The 18551-nt window shown below is 36.2% G+C and overlaps 1 protein-coding gene across 2 annotated transcripts in view; it reads left to right on the forward strand.

Moving 5' to 3' along the window:
- LOC150097914 (uncharacterized) overlaps positions 1 to 18551 on the forward strand; it is a 156961-nt gene that overhangs the window by 133013 nt on the left and 5397 nt on the right. The gene's annotated exons all lie outside the window — the stretch shown is intronic.

Consider the following 18551-nt stretch of genomic DNA (forward strand, 5'->3'; position numbering starts at 1 on the left):
TGACCACAGTCCACCTCATCTATCCTGACTACATCATACACGATACATTTTACAAAAAGGGTGGAACATGCGAAACCTGATATCCCTTGTCAAAGGCTATCCACTTTGGAATCCCCACTTTTCAATCTACTCTGTCTCAAGATTTCCTTACCTCACTTTACAGTCTTTACTGCTCTCTTAACTCTGACAATCCTGCTGCCCTTTTTGACTACCTATCACTGGAAATAGATTTCTTACAAACTAATTACTAAAATTGCAAGATTGTCCTCCTTTCTTTCTCTTTGGGTTGACTGTCACATCCAATTTATTCTGGAAGAAACATATAACTTACATAGCCTCAGTCGTTAAACAAATAAATTTGTTAGATTATAGAATGTGGGAGATAAGATATAGTAGAAATATATATATGTGGTGACAGTTGAGAGTTAAGACATTCGACTGTTATCGATAGCTAAGTAAAAGAAGATACAAAGCAGAGTAGTGGAAATATGTAGTATAACAAAAGGCACAGCCAATAAGAAAATGTGTTGAGTCAACATGAAATAATCACATTTCATGTTGTAATGATATATCAACCATATGGTAGATAGGACTTCAGTATTTGACTTTGTTTCAGTCCAACAATTTATTGTTGCAAGAAGCATTCTAGAGGTGTTTTTTTTTTTCTTGCACCTCTGAAATGCAAATGTAAAACCAGTGGTAGTATACATTGTACCCTTCTGTTGGCAAATCTAAGTTCAATTCTTGTCATGATGAGAGGAATTTTTTTTTTTTTTTTTCAATTGAAGGTGAGTAAGCTGATCTCATACAAAGATAGTAGGGTTTTTCATCCCACATACAAACAAACTGGCTGTGAGAACACATAATTTACAGACAAAAAAAAAAAAAAAAATTAATGGTGGCGATAGGAAATGGATGGCATTGTGGGTAAATGATGATGGTAGCATTTTGTGTAGTTGGTGAATTAAGTAGTGGTGACAGAGAGCTATAGCATGTCCTCCCTCGATGAGTCTTTGGACTCCTTGGGGTGTCATGTAATAATAATAATGAAAGTAGGGTGCGCTATTGAACAAAGAGGTTGATTAGATATTCTTATGTATCTAAGAGAGACACTAGTGTGCATAACTGTTCTACCTTCTCCTAATTACATCATTGTTGACATTTCTGTACACTGCCACAGTACTCCATGATTTGTCTCTGTATGTGAGGCTAGTCTTGGCTTGTTTTCTTTCCATTTCTACATCTTTGATGTTTTGATATGCCTATGAAAAGGTTTTGGAGGATGATGGAGAATCGAGATCATGAAGATTACTCCTCCTCCTCCTTATACATATATTAGATCTAGTGGCCTGTTACATTTATATTAGGCATGGCCTATTACAGTTTGAAACCATGACTGCCTTGAGGATAATGTAGTTATTCCTATGCCTCAAATAGTTACGCGGCTTAAGTAAAATTATTGCAAACAAATTTCAGAATGGGAAATGCAGCTGATTTGTACCTGTGATCTCACAAAAGATACCAGCAGCAAAAGGTAGATGAATTTTTGAGTAATTAGACAAAGCAAAAATATGTTTGTGTAGCAGTGGCGACAGAGAGCTAGCATGCCCTCCCCTCGATGAGTCAGCTATAGTTTTGCAACTTAATTCGCCAAAGAGACAAAATAAGATATTTATTTGTCTAGCTGCTAATATTATGCTGGTTTTGTACCTGGCATCTTCAGAGCACAAATAGTTTGTCACAGTATATAAGCATCAACAGTCAGTTATTAGTAGGAATGATTTAAAACAGACAGACACAAAGAATTATTATTATTATTTTTTATTTAATTTTTAATTTTCACTGTGGTTAATACGTGTATTTCTTTTAATTACAAAGAATTATAGTTATAATTTGGTAGCCCTACTTTTGGATAAAACAAGAAGTTTATGGGTTCGAGTAGATCTTAAAATGATCTAAAATGAATTTTTGATAAATTAATACAACTATTTGCTGGTCTGGTTAACTGAGAATAGACAGTGTCTCTGTTCTCCAGCCAGTAAGTCATTGGTTCGAATCCCACTATAGACATGAACTTTTGTGAATTTCTTTAGGTGGTGGATGAATTTCATCACGCAGTGTTGAAACCTACCATGCATAAGCATGGTTGCAGGGCTGCAGATTATGTTAAAAACAAACAATAATAAAAAATAATAATAATATTTAAAAAAAAAAAAAATTTACCCCACTCACATTACTAATGTGCTACATGTTTACAACCTTTCTTGAATGGGAATCACACTTAAAAAAAGTTCCTGAAAGAAAACGGAAAAACTGGTTATTATTGCAAACAGGAAAGGAATCTCAGAACAAACAGAATGTCTTGGGTTTAGAAAAATAGCTGGTAATAATGTTAATTACCTTGTATTTCTGCTTAAGGCATGATTAGTAGTTACTAAACCACATTGCATCATAACGATGTACATAAGTGGAGAGCAGGTAACGAAATCTTTTTATAATTCTAGTTACAAAATATGTATGTATGTATGATAATACTCCAGCAAGGATTTTGTAACTAGGATCAAAACAGGTAGGTTCTTTATATTTTCTAGCACAGAATTTGAAAATGGAACTTGTTTTATAGCACATCAGAATTGTTACAAATTCAGTGATAAAAACATCAATTAAAAAAAATATATATTTAGAATATGCATTTCATTTTGTAAAATGAAATGAATATATTGCTACAAATTCGGAATATGAGCATATTTTATCAGATGTACAATAAGTAAAAAATAAATAAAATTGTTTAAAATATACAAATTTAAAATTGCTTTCAAATGTCAAGCAGAGTGAATACTGTCTCTGTTTTCTCCAACCAGCATGCTTGGGTTCAAATCTAACTGCAGTAATGATTGCAAAAGTCTTGAGATAGTAGACAGTTTTTCATCTATTCACCTATTTACTGAAGTTGCTTTGAAAAGTATCATATTGGGCCTCTAAGGGCAGGTTAATCAGATTGAATAATATTAAAAATTTACCAATAGGATTGCAATCTTTTGTGAATGTGAAATTCATTTAAAAAAAAAAAAGCACCTTATTTCCAAGATCTTGTAAGCATTTTGTCTCATATTATATTATTATTATTATGTATAAGGTGCCTTCATGGAGTCAAAAGACTCATCGGGGGAGACCCATCATTGACATACTAACCGTTATTCACACAATGCCTGCCATACTTCCCCTTAAACTCATTCACAGATGAAGCATTACAACCACCTTTGGCAACGCATTCCCCATTTACAACCCTCCAGGCAAAAAATCTAGTCCTAACACCCTTGTTAACCACACTCTTACACAATCTCCAGGAATGACCCCTCGTTTTCTCCTTTCCTGCACTGGTCTTAAAAAAGTTATCAGTATCAATCAAACCTATAAAACCCTTTTAATAATTTATATGCCTCTATCATATCTCCTCTCCTACATCTATCAACTAGTTTTTGAAGCCCACAGACCTTGAATCTCTCTCCTCATAGGGGGCATTCCACAGGCCTGCAATAATTTTCGTAACCCGCCTCTGAATCCTCTCCACCATTTCCACATCACCAAGAAATCCAGGTGACCAGATCTGTGTATGATAGTCCAAATGAGGTCTTATTAATGCCTTATAAAGTGGGACAATCGCTTCCTTATCCCTGCTTGTCAGTGTTCTTCAATAACCATGTAATCTGATGTGAAGTTTTGGCAACCTTTGCAATATGCCCTCGAAACTTAAGTTCTCTGTCCACAATAACTCCCAAGTCCCTAGCCTCATCAACTTCTTGCAGTTCAGTTCCATTAATATAGTAAACAGCATGTGATCTCATCCTTCCAAAGTGCATCACCTTACACTTGGCCACATTTAACTAGCAGCCATTTAGTTTAGCCCAAACTGTCATCTTGCAAGATATCCACATCATCTGAATTAACTATCGCTGTTCCCAGTTTTGCATCATCAGCAAACAAGTGAATATCTCCTTTCAAAGTATTCCCAATATCATTGATGTACAAATTAAATAATAGAGGACTGAGCCCTGAGGCACACCACTAGTCACCTACTGAACTCCGCTCCACCATAAACCACACCCCTCCATGTGGGGCATCTGTTCGTGGTGGAGGGGGACCTCCCAGTGATACTGGCCCTTTTCATTCTACCTCTTTTTCTTTGCTTTTCTTCCTATATTCTATGCTCTACTTCTCCTGAGTCTTTTTCACTATCCTTTTTCCAGACCACCATCACTGGGATCCAACGCCCTGCCGCCGTGTTTGCCGTGCAGTGCAACCCGTGGACATCCGGAAAGGGGGATCCTGGTAGTCTTGCACTACTTTAGCCCCTGCTTCGGCAAGACGGGTGGTCCTGGATGGCCCAGCCAGGATCAATTGGCTAGTAGACTTGCCTGCAAGGATCAACGGTGTTGCAGTAAGTCTCTCACCCCATAATCAGGGATCGGGATCCTAGACCTGCTGGAGTGCCGGTATAGCGTCCAGGGTAGCCCTGGTGTTCTGCTCCTGAGCGCAGGCTTTGCTTGCCGGGTAGTGGGCGTCCATGTGTGGCTCTGTGATGGGTGGGGAGCTCAGGTGCCGAATTAAAAATTCCTTAAATATGAATTCTTCATCCTCAGATGTTTCAGGGACCCTAACAAAGTCCCAACCAAGTACTGATAATATAGACACAGCATATGGAAATAGAAGTAAGAAACAAAAGATATCGGATACTACCAAAAATGTACCAACCTTTTTAATCATTCATCCAACAGGTGAAAAACCAATTGGGAAAATGTCACTCTTCTTTATCCAAAAATTTAGAAGGACTGGCAGGACCTCCCAAAACTGAGAAATTGCGTTCTGGTGATATCCTCGTGGAAACAATGTACAAACAACATTCTGAGAAACTACTGAGAGCAATGACAATGGGCAGAATACAAATTGCAGTAACACCTCACAGAACACTCAATTCCAGTAGAGGAGTGATATCAGAATGGGATCTCCTTGAGGTTCCTGATGAGGAGATATGTACAGAGCTTAAAGATCAAGGAGTGACGGGTGTGAGGCGCATCCTAATACGCAGGGATGGTCGCCTGGTCTCAACCAAGAACATCATCCTTACTTTTGATACACCTAGGCCTCCAACATCTGTAAAAGCAGGATATCTCAGCTGTCCTGTTAGAATGTACATCCCTAACCTGCTGAGATGCTTTAAATGTCAAAGATATGGACATGCCCAAACTGCCTGTCGTGGTTCTACTACCTGTGCTCGACATGGTAGTAAATAACATGAAAATAAATATTACTGTGAAAAAAAAAAGCTAAATGTGTCAACTGCCAGGGAGATCATCCAGCATACTCTCGAAATGGAAAGATGAAAAAGAGATACAAAAAAAAAAAAAAAAAAAAAGTGCCAACAGCAACTCAAACATGTATGCCTATTCCACCATTTGATAATTTCACCATACCTGAACTTTACGATCGCAAGTGCTTCTCTGTTGAGTGCATTAATCACAAGACCTATGGCCTTACTCCAGAGACAACTTCAAAAATGGTCCCATTCAATGAAAATTCATCTGCCAAAAAAATTATGGTGGAGACTTCTCTCAAAGATAAACCACCAGACACTCACACAGAAAAAATGGATACCTTGATACCCACTGAAAGCAAACTAAGCATACCAAACTGACCCTAACACATTTGATGTTTTGAACACTCTACCAGAGGAAGAGATGGACACTGGCTGTCCATACTTCCCTAAAACAGTGGATAAATCTAAATCTGACAATGGTAAGCGCTGAACCACTCAAAAACCAGACAAGTCAATAAAATCAAAACAATAGGCAAATTTTTACAATGCACCTGCCGTGGGATCCGCCAGAATATTGACGATATAAAGATGTTGTTGCAGAAACACAAACCTTTCTGTTTCTGTCTACAGGAAACTTACTTAAGACCCAATGAGGACCGCACCTTTAGGAATTTCACTGTTGTACATAAGGATAGAACTGGAAATGGTCCTGCTCATAGAGAAGTAGCTATCCTAGTGAGTAGTCATACTCCTTTCCATCAGATCCAGCTTAATACTTCTCTGGAAGCGGTAGTGATTCGCTTCTCTGTGGGATTCCTTATTACAGTTTGTTGAATTTATTTACCACCAAATGCTGAGTTAAATGAAATTGATCTTGATAACCTTATCTCGCAGCTGCCTGAACCCATACTTTTCATGGGTGACTTTAATGGTCACAATACTCTATATGGTAGTGCCAACACTAATAGACGAGATCGAATCATTGAAAAAATTCCTGATAATAATAGCCTTTCCCTTCTAAATAATAAACTCAATACTTTCTTCTATATGCCTACCCACTCATATTCCACAATTTATCTTATAATCTGTTCCCCTTCCATTCTTCCACTGCTCGTGTGGGATGTTGAAGAGAACATATATGGAAGTGATCACTTTCCTGTTCTTTGTACAATTTCTTCACAGGAACCATGTTCACCCACACGGATACCTATATGGAAATGGACCAGGCTGACTGGAACACTTTCTCTCATCTTGCAAAATTTAATGCTGATGCCATCAGTCAAACACCTATCAATGAAGCTGTAAAATATATAACAGAATGAATTGTCCAGGCAGCAACAACCTCCATACCAAAAATATCATCTCAATTTACAGTCTATCCAAAGCCTTGGTGGAACCCAGAATGTCAGGCAGCCAAAAAAGATCAACATAGAGCATGGAGCATATTTCATAGATACCCCACCACATCAAATTTAATAACTTTCAAACATGCTAGATTGAGCACGTTTTGCTCAATCGAGCAAAAGCACATTTTGTAAGACGTCAGAGTCAAAAACAATCATGGATCCAATTTACTACATCAAAAATGACCAGTCCAAAAATTGTATGGGATAAAATCCAGAAAATGAAAGGCAGATATAGTACGCATTGTTTGTCCACCTTGGACTATAATGGAAGTGTTCTTGCTGATTCCAAAGCTATTGCAGATACTTTGGGAAAAACTTTTGCTAAAATCTCAGCAACAGCTTCATATTCTCCGGAATTTTTAATACTGAAAGAGCAGCAAGAGAAAAACAAAGGCTTAATTTTTCTACCAACATTCTTCAGCCATATAATCAGTTATTTGTCAAGGAAGAACTAAAAAAGAGCTCTCCTACAATCTCACCCTAGTACAGTAGGACCTGATGACATCCATTATGAAATGATAAATCATCTTCCATAATCTTATTTCTTATTATACAATATACAATAGAATACTTGCAGAGGAAGAGTTTTCAAATTCTTGGCATAAGTCAATTGTCATTGCTATTCCAAAACCAGGAAAAGATCCAACACAAGCAAATAATTATCGCCCCATTGCTCTGACCAGCTATCTTCGTAAGATATAGAGAAAATGGTTAATGCCAGACTTCTCTGGTATTTAGAAAGCAACAGTCTTCTTTCCAATACACAATGTGGTTTCCGTAGACATCGCTCAACTTTAGACCATTTGGTTCGGTTAGAAACTTGTATAAGAGTTGCATTTCTGAAGCGAGAACATCTTGTTTTTTTTTTTTTTGTTTTTTTTTTTTGATATGGAAAAAGAACAATTCAACTATATCAGACGGAATTTTCAAAAATTCTACTGAGTTTCACACAAAAATTAAAGACATTCAAGTATCAAAAACTGACTTGTTAATCAGCTTCGACATTGTCTCCCTCTTCACTAACATTCCCCATAAAGAAACAATAGAATTACTAACTCAAAAATTTCCGTCTGATATAGTTGAATTGTTCAAGTTTGTTATTGCATCAGGTTACTTCACCTGGAAAGGTCAAATTTACAAGCAAGAGGAAGGAACAGCAATGGGATCTCCTTTATCACCAAACCTAGCAAATTTGTTTCTAGAACACCTTGAGGAAAAAATATTCACTTTTGAACCCAAACCAAAAATTTGGCTAAGATATGTCGATGACGTATTTGCAGTATGGAATCATCCCGAACCTGAATTACAACTGTTTCTAGATAAAATTAACCTTCTTCATCATCGCATCAACTTTACGTTAGAAAAAGAATCTCCACAGGGTATCTCTTTTTTGGATTTACACATCAAAAGAAAAGAAGACGGTTCCATCGCCACTTCCGTCTTTCGCAAGCCTACATTCTCAGGTCGCTACATTCACAATTCTTCTGCTCATCATCCATCTCAGAAATCTGGCATTATTAAATCACTAGTTTCCAGAGCACACAAATTCTGCTCCTCTGAAGAATTTTTAAACCATGAATTAGAAGTTATCAAAAATAAAGCCATCCTAAATGGATATAATCCCAAAACAACTTAAAAAATCATCAGTCACTTCTGCATACATCAAACTAGACAGGAAGAAGTGCATAGGATTCCCATACCTTACGTTAAAGGCATCTCAGAACGTCTTTCTAAAATTATGAAGAAATACAATTTTGCCACTACTTACAAACCTATCAACCAAATTTACAACTTATTACCTTCTCCTAAGGACAAATTCTCACCCTTGATGTTACCTGGTGTTTATGAGATTCCATGCTCATGCAAATTATCTTACTTTGGACAGACAGGTAGGTCTGTTCAGAAACGCATCTCGGAACATCAAGACCACATTCGTCTTCTTAAACCGCAGAAATCTGGCCTCTCTCAACACGGAATTGAAAATCCAAACCATAGGATCCATTGGGAAAAGGCTAAACTTTTACATAATCTTTATTTAAACATGAACGTTTATACAAAGAAAGTTCTGAAGCCCTACTACACAGGCCAAACCTAAACCGCAACGACGTTCTTACTATTCCTAAAGTATGGGAAATTATCATACAAAACTGTGTTAAATAATTAAGGGTTTTTTTTTTTTTTTTTTTTTTTTGTGTACTACTTTAGCACGTTATGCACGTTTTCATGAGATTCTATTGTAATCATGCGCCCTAACTGTATGTTATTCCTAATTTTTTTTAAATACTGTACTGATGATGTCCTAAGATACTTAGGATGAAATATTTACAATTAAATAATTTTCACTGTGGTTTATACGTGTGTTTCTTCTAATTATGAACGCACCACAGGTTTCGTTATTTAAAAAAAAAAATATTGTTTGACAGTTCCATATACAGACAACTTATAAGATCAAAGCTAATTGCTCAGTGGGAGTTAACATGGCAAGAAACATCAACGAACAAATTATATAACATTAAACCTGAAATTTACACCGGCATTCTAGTCAACGTACAAAGAGAAGGGAGGAGGTTGACCTTGCTAGGCTCTGCATAGGCTACAGTCACCTTACGCATTCTCATTTACTGAGAGCTGATGACCCTCCCATATGTGACAAATGCAACACACATCTCACTATTCATCATATTCTCGTAGATTGTCAAAAATTTACACAAGAGAGGAATGAAATTTTCACCTATCTAACCAAGCCATATACACTTAGGGAAATGCTAGCAGACTCAGGCAAATTGCATGATGTTTTTAATTTTTTAGAAAGAATTAATATGTACAAACACATTTGACCATAAATTTGTTTATATGTAAATACTTTTTTTTTTGCTTAACTTAACTTTTATACCTACGTATTATTGATTAGGTTAAATCTGACCAATTATATATTACCATGGTCCTTGCTCTTGTATATTTGTATCACCCTGCTGTAATTTTATTAATATGTAAATAACATAATGCTAAACTTAAATTTTATGCATCAATGCTGTATAATAATTCCTTTCTGACTCTTTAAGTATTAGTATAATAATGTTTGTTTTGTAATCTTACTAGATGTAGACACTGCTTTCCTTGACTTGTTTTGTATATACATATGTTAACCTATAGTTATCTATTTATATACTGATGAAACCTCTGCAGTAATTTTGTTTATATGTAGATACTGCATCACTTAACATACATTTTGTGTATGCATCTTATTTACTATTTTATTTTTCAAATAATCATGTAGTGCTGTAGGACATCTTACCTATTTGTGTACTTTCTAGTAATTCTGTTTCTACTGCATTGCTAAATTTAATTTTCATCCATGCATATTGTATAATAATCCCTTTTTGCATATTTTTGTGCTGCTATAAAGGCATCTGTTATAATTTTACATATATGTAGATACAGCATTCCTTGGCTTAGCGTTTCATATATTATGTATTAACTTATATTGTTAACTATTTTTGCACTACTGTAATAACTTCTGTGTTGCTGTGCCCTCTGACAGTTCTGTTTACCTAAAGACGCTGCTTTATGAAACTAGATTCTTGTACAAATATTGTTAAGAATTTTCTGTAAATGCTAATGTTTGTTATCTTTTGTATGGCACAGTATGACCTTTGTAGTTTTTGTGCCAAATAAACTATAAACCAACCAACCATAAACCACTATTTGATATCTATCCACTAGCCACCCGCTAATCCAAATCATTAGCCTTGGATTCATACCCATTTGCTCCAATTTATGCAACAGAGTTCCATGCAGAATCTTGTCAAATGCCTTTGCAAAGTCCAGCAGGATTCCTGAAAAAGGATTTCCTTTATCCAACTCCATTGTTACTTCATTATAGAAAGTGAGCAAATTGCTAAGACAAGATCTACCTTTCAGAAAACCATGTTGCCCCTTATAAAGTATCATATTGCCATCCACCCAGTCCTGAATTCTAATTTTTATCAATTTCTCCAGAACCTTAACCACCACTCCTGATATACTGATTGGTCTATAATTGGTGGAAAGAGGGGAATAATTTTCCCCTCTTTCCACTCAATTGGGACTTTACCAGAACCGAGGCTTAAATTATACAACCAAGTTAGAGGAGGTGTTAATTCTCTTGCACATTCCCTTAAAACATGGGCCAATATGCCATGTAACCCAATGGCAGTGTTTGCATTAAGGTACTGTAATATACTAAGCACCTCAAATTCTTCTATCACTAGACTCTCATCAGTCAATGACACATTCCACACTGCAATATCACAACCACGATGGTACACGTTTGCAAAATGATCACTTAGCAACTCAACTATTTGATTAGCTTCTGTAATTTCCTTACCTTTAACACTTCTTAAAGTCATCCTTCCCAACTTATTCCTCCTTTTGCTTGCCACATAGCGAAAGAACTCCTTAGGATTTTTTTTTTTTTTTTTTTTTTTTGGAGTCATCAGCTAGCTTCCTCTCATAATTAGCTTTGGTTTTCCTTACCATGCAGGTTACCTTTCTTGCCTGTGATAAACCTTGCCCTACACAACTCATCTCAACCTACAGAACATCAACCCACCCTCAATTCTGATCTCCAAGCCATCCTACAATGGGGTTCAGATAACCTCATCAATTTCAATGCTAATAAAACCCAGTGCTGTCCTATTTCCCATAAAAAAAGAACCATTTTTTCCCAGTATCCTTTTTGATGATACCAAAATTTCCAGACAGTTTGAGATCTCTCTCTCTTCTTGGAATTACCCTCAGCTTCAAAAAAACTAGGATTTCTCTTTCGCTCAAGACGTTACTTCATCCCTGAACAGCTGTTAACATTATACAAATCACAAATCTGCCCAGCTATTGAATACTGCTCCCACATATGGGGTGGGGCCCCTAAAAGCTCTCTCAAAATGCTTGACTCAATACAAAGGAGAGCAATTAGACTTATTATTGACCCATCTCTTACCAACTCTCTCCCCCCACTTTCACACAGACGTTTGGTTTCTGCAGTATGTCATCATCATCATCAAATTCCTGCCATGTACCCTCAAGGGGTGTACAGGATATGACAGTACTACATGAAAAAATTACATCATTACTAACTTCCTATCTACAATTTTCCTCCAAATCAGTCTGTTACTTGTCAAGACTCCAACATTATCAGATCTTATATTTCTATCGTCTAAGGCACTTTGTACCGTATCAATCCACCTATATCTTGGTCTTCCTCTGGGTCGTTTTCCTGCCAACCTGGCAGAGAACACTTGTTTTGCTAATCTTTCCTCTCCAAGGGTCAAAGCTGTATTACTGAGAGGAGACCTCCACATAGCCTTTAAAGGAATGCGGAGAACCGACCAGGGCTTCTGACCTAATGTCCAATCCTCACCTTCTCGTGGTGCACCCTGTTGGGTATCTACTTTGATACTGAACGAACGAGGATGGGCTGGCAATTTGGGATTTAGCCGACCAAATTGTATTCTTATTGGTTAAACCAAAATAAAAAATGATGGTACAACATGACAAAAAAAATTTCTGCAGTATGTATATTCTACAAATATTTCCATGGGAAATTCTAATCTGAAATAACATCAGTAATTCCTTTACTCAGTACTGAGCTCATTGGAACATGTGCAGCTGCTTCCCAACATCCCTTCATAGTACACCTAGAAACAAACAGAACAAATTTCTTTTCCTCCTCCTTCATCCCTGCAACTGCTGCACTGTGGAACAGTCTCCCACCTGCTGTGTTTCCCAAGGAATACAATTTACAGTCATTTAAATCAAATGTAAACAAGTTCCTCTTTTCCCAATCCACTACCTATGCACGGTACTAATGTACTATAGGTTGATCGACCAACCTCATGTGTATGGGCATAACATTAAAAAAAAAAGCAGTTTGGTCTCTAAACTTTAACTCACTGTCCTCAAGTCTCTAGTTGCAGCAAATTCCCATTGATATGATATTCAGTGTACTTTGTCCATAATGCATAATTGTACCTTTAGAGACATTAAACTATCACTGATTAACATGTACCCATATACAGGCTGTTTTCAATAATATTTATAATTTTTTTCAGTCCAGTTAATGTAACTGGTTTTAAAAAACTGTTATATTAAAAAGTTTTGTTTTATCATTATGAAACATGAAATCTTATTGAAAAGAAAATTCTTCAGGTATGTACAGTCTTAATGTCTTTCTTTTTGTCATTGTCTAGGTCTCTTAAGCAGTTAAGACATGTTTCATCTCTCAAAATTTAGTTGTTCTCACTGGATATCTCTTTCAACAGATGTCACCTTGTCAGCCAAAGAAACTGCATCAGGTTCATTTTTAATTGCTGTTAAAAATTTGAATGTAGCAGCAACTTGCCTTGAATGACACCAAGAAAACAAGATTGTGTTTATTTGTGAGGGAAAGAAATGTTCCATTTATTCAAAAGCATCCAACCGAGCTTTAGTAATTCTTGTAGCACTAATATCCATTGATCTTTTGGTTGTTTTTTTCATAAAAACAGTTGCCATTATTCTGGATTGTTTTTATGGTTAAAACCATAAAATCTTTGTCCACGTCCATATTACTTTTACTGTTATCAAACCTTGTAGGTACAGTCAAAGTATGCTATAAATATTATTATTATCTGAGAACTCCAGGAAGTCAAGGACTCATCGAGGGAGGCTGTAAATTACCCAACCCAGCTATCATGCCTTCCCTTAAATTCATTTACACTAGATGCACTCACTACTGCTAAGGGCAAATTATTCCACTCACTCACTGCTCTCTGGAAGAAAAACATAGCTCTTACCCCTTTCTCGACTGAGAACAATCTTAACTTCCATGGAGGACCCTGTGTTCTCTCCCCGCCTTCCATATAATGAAAAATTTCATCATTTGAAATGCTACAACACCCATTCAAAAGTCTATAAACTTTTGAATGGGTGTTATAACATTTCAAATGATGAAATTTTTTATATTTTATAGATTTATAAATTTTATAGACCTCTTAATAGAGGTCTATAAAAGGTCTATAAAAGAGGTCTATCTCTCCTATTTCTGTTAACCAGTCTGCAATCCACATACTCGCAATCTATCCTCATAATCTAAATCCCATGATCCGGATATAATCTTTGTAACTCTTCTTTGCACCTTTTCCACAGCTTCTTTATCTCCTTGGAACCCTGGAGACCAAATCTGCACAAAGTAATCCAGGCATGGTCTTATTAAAGCCTTATAAAGAGGCAAAATTACTTCCTTATCCTTGCATGTCAAGGTTCGCTTCAACATAGCAATTATCCTCTGAGTTGTATTTGCAACTTTTGCTATGTGACCTTTTAACTTTAAATTCTTATCCACCAATACACCAAGATCTCTTGCCTCTTCAGTTTCTTGTAGCATAACCCCACTAATATAATATGCCGCTGGAACTCTAATCACTCCAAAGTGTATAACTTTACACTTACTAACATTAAACTGACAGCCATTTTCGTTTGTCCAGATTTCCAGTCTATTCAAATCATTTTGTAATTGCTGAATATCAGTAGCATCCGTGATTGCCCTGCCTATCTTCACATCATCAGCAAACAATTGCAAATCTGATGATAGACCCTGCTTGATGTCATTAGATTGAACAATGGCCCAAGGACTGAATCCTGAGTACACCACTGGTTACCTTAAATCTGGCAGATTCACACCCACTGTATACCACTTTTTGATATCTGTTTGTCAACCATCCCCCTAATAATCAAGTCAATAGATTATATTCCAATCCCATATTCTCCAGTTTACGCAACAGCCTATCGGGTGGTATTCTATCAAATGCCTTGGAAAAATCCAACATTATCATAGTGTATCCATTCCCTTTATCCAACTCGGCCGTAACATTGTTAAAATATGAGCAAATTGCTAAAACATGATCTTCCTTTAGTAAACCCATGTTGTTCCCTGCAAGTTCTTACCAACTTCTCTAAAATCTTCACTACCACCCCAGAGATACTAATAGGTTGGTAGTTAGACACATCAGTTTTTGCACCACCCTTGTGCAATGGAACTATCATACATTCCTTCCATTCCTGTGGTATCATTCCTGAGCCGAGACTCAGGTTATACAAATGTGTGAAAGGCCTAGGCCAATTCAACTGAACATTCCTTTAGCAAACGGGCTCATATTCCATCTGTCCCTATTGACAAATTCTTATCCAGGTCATGCAAGAACTCTTCAGCCTCATTTTCATGAACCTCTAACTCTTCATCTAATGTAGCAGTAGCACTGTGCACCATGCAACATACACCTGGTTGATATATGTTAGCAAAGTGAGCACTCATTAACTGAACAATCTCCTTAGCTTCCAACACTCATGTATCATCTGCATTCAATAGTTATTCTTCCACATTCATTCTTTCTTTTACTTGTGGCATAACGATAAAATTCTTTTGAATTGCCTTTAACTTGCATGGCCAATTTCTTTTCATACTCCGTTTTAACTTTTCTCACAATACTCATTACTTTTCTGGCCTGAGTTTTATATATTTCATAACTCCTCTCACTCTTATTTTCACGATATTCTTTCCACATCATCATCTTCTTGTGGATCTCTTGTTTAATGAGGCTGTACATCCATTTCACTCCCAACCTGTTTATTCTTCGAACACTAGAGATACATTGAGATACTGCCTCATTCAAGCACATTTTCAAAGATTCCGATGCATTGCTGACATTTTTTCCATTCAGTAACTGATACCATGGGACCAAAGATAGTGTTCTTCTAAGTTGATCATAATTTCCAGCTTTGTAGTTCAGCATGTAGCCTGTTTTAATTAGAGCTTCAATATGAGTAGATACTTTCCTAAAAAGAACAACATGATCACTGTCACCAATTGGTGATAAATTAGCCATATTCTTGCAGAGAGCCCTTTTGATGCTATGAACAAATCCAACACTCTTTGACCTTGATTTCCTTCTTTCACATGTTGCTCAAGAAAGTTGTCTTGCAACAATTCAATAAATTCCTGTTCTTTCTCATCATCAGATATTTCTTCTGCCCAATCAATGTTTGGAAAATTAAAGTCACCCATAATAATCGTTCACTTGGTACCCATAAGCTAAATTGGTGATGCATTTCTTCATCCCCTACAACTGAACTGCCAGGTCTGTAGCAACACCCCCCCCACACACCATATATTTCATTCTGTTAACCTCCACTTGACACCAGATAGAATCAAACTCATCACTACATGGGAAATTGTTACCATCATTGTTTTCTTGTATTTCTACCCTAACTGGACTTAAGTCATCTGATATCATTAGTAGCACTCCTCCTCTCCTATTTCTTCTGTCATTCCTAAAAATAGTATATCTGTTACACTTGATCCCACTTACCATATCTGATTCTGATAGCTAAGTTTCACTAATGCCAATAATCTTAAGCCACATCGTATTCAATAAAGCAACAAACTGAACCCCTTTGTTTCTATTGAAAATTGACTGCTGGCCGAGTGGTTAGTTTATCTGCTCTCCAGCCAAAATGCTGTGGGCGTTGATGTTTGTGATTGTCTGTGGAAAAATCTAGTGGTGGTAGTCGGCAGGAGATGGCATTGGTGTAGTTGCGGTCAGTTGGTGGATTAAGTGGCGGTGACGGAGTTGTAGAGCAGGTGCCCTCCCTCGATTACTCTTTGGACTCCCTGGAGGTGTCAAGTAATAATAATAATAATGCTCCTGGCATTTGTGTATAGACATAATAAATTACGACCTGGCCTATTCTTATTATTAGCTATGCATTCTATTTGGTCGTATTCTAGAATTTTCTCTTTTCCCTCCCCAAACATACTTAAACGGTCCAAACTCAAAGCATATTTTTCCACTCCTTTGCCACATACATAACCATATTCAAAGACATTCATATCTTTATCACGTTTGTATGCCATAGCTGAACTTTCACACACATTTTTCCCATTCCTCTCTTGATGAAGTGTAGGCCATCATTCTCATACAAATCTTTTCTGCCATCAAACACGCCACACACATCTAAAAACTCACATCCATATCTTCTACATAGCCTGCATGTGAAATCATTTGCTATCATCACCCTCGTTAACTCAGTACTATCATATCTAGGTAGTAATCCTACAATTTTTACTCTTTCACATTTCTTTCTCACTTCTTCCAACAGACCTTTCATATCTTCTCTCATACTATGTTTGTCATACTTAAATTATTAGTACCTACCATTACTTTTACATTTCCTTTTTGGTTTTCAATTACGTTTGTCATATTTTTAATTTTCGCTCCCGTGAAACTAGAAGTGGTGACTCCCTCGGCAAGCGCAAATTTTAAAATTCAGTCTCCATACCATATTACCTCTTTTTTCTTAGATATTAACTGACTTACCTTGTTGTTATTAATATTTTGATTTCCATGTTCAGTATTTTCCTGCTTGTTCTTTTTCTTATCCTGTCGAAGTTTAGACAAACGTTTTGCACCTTTTCCAATTCCCTGGTCGATTTCCTAATAATTTCTTTTAACCGAGCTATTTCTAATGTCAGCGTATCCTCAGATAAATTATTATCATCACTACAGCAGTGTTTTTGTTCAGGACAAACGCTTTCCTCAGTACCAACAACTTTAGCTTTAGTCACTGGCCTTGTTATGAGTTTTTGGCGCCATTTTTAAGAGTAGTAAAAACTAATAATATTTCTGAAATTATGTTATAAAATGCTTTAGTATAATAACTATACTAAAAAAAACTACAATAATATACTAAAAATACACAATTAAATCTAAGAAAACACTTAATAAACAAAAATCACAAATCTTTCAGAAGCTCTCTGACACTATGTCTTTTCACCTGCTAGCCTCAACACCAGATGCTACTCTCACTACAGTAACATATTTGTAAAGACCTCAAAGAATTACTTATTATTATGAATGGTTTCCTATAGTACATTTCCTTTACAATGTGTTTGTGCCTATGCATTAATTTCAACTTTTCAGTAGTTGTTATAGGGGGGGGCTCACGGCTGCTGTATCATCATACCCTAAATAAAATAAGTAGTTGTTTCAGTGAGTAACTGGAACAGCTACTGAGAATTTATAACTATTTGTTTGTGAAAATTGACTGTATTTTCATTTCTAATTAATGAAATTTTATTGCCTTCTTTTTAGAACATGTTTCAACAAAGGGTAGATGAAATATAGTAATTACAATTAAAATCATGAAGATATAAATCTTTCAAAAAAAAAAATAATAATAACAGCACCAAAGCCAGCCTTGGCATAGTGACAGGCAACTAGTAATATATGGTGCAGGCTATGCTGTCTTGGTGTACATTATGAGATGCAAGTGACAAAGTATCAGAAATTGATTATTATTTCTTTATTATAAGTTATGTTAATTGAAAGCAACATAAATTGAGTCACCATATTATAATATACATTATTGATATTCACATATAACATAATTTCAGTTATAACTATTAAAATCTGAAAATGTATCATACAAGAAAAAGGAATGACTGGTATTCATTAGTTTATGTCTTGCATGAACTAAATCATACTCTGAAGGAGGTATCTTGTGTATTCCACATAATACAAATACCCTAGAGGTCCTAGTTGCTACGCTAAGTGGAGTAGTATCCCTGATACCACTTGACTTATGCAATACAGAAATCGTGCAGTACCATTATTGAAAAAGAAAAAAAAATGCACACTTCTTTCATTGTTAGCCAAAACACTAAATTAGCTGTATACAAGACAATGTTCAAACCAGTTTTAACTTATGGAAATGAGAGCTCGGTCAAAAGTAAAACACTTGACCAAAGACTAGAGACT

Source organism: Typopeltis vanoorti, chromosome 16 (genome assembly GCF_054136105.1).
Source record: "Typopeltis vanoorti isolate ZY-2024b chromosome 16, IOZ_Tvanoo_1.0, whole genome shotgun sequence".
Lineage (NCBI taxonomy): Eukaryota > Metazoa > Arthropoda > Arachnida > Uropygi > Thelyphonidae > Typopeltis > Typopeltis vanoorti.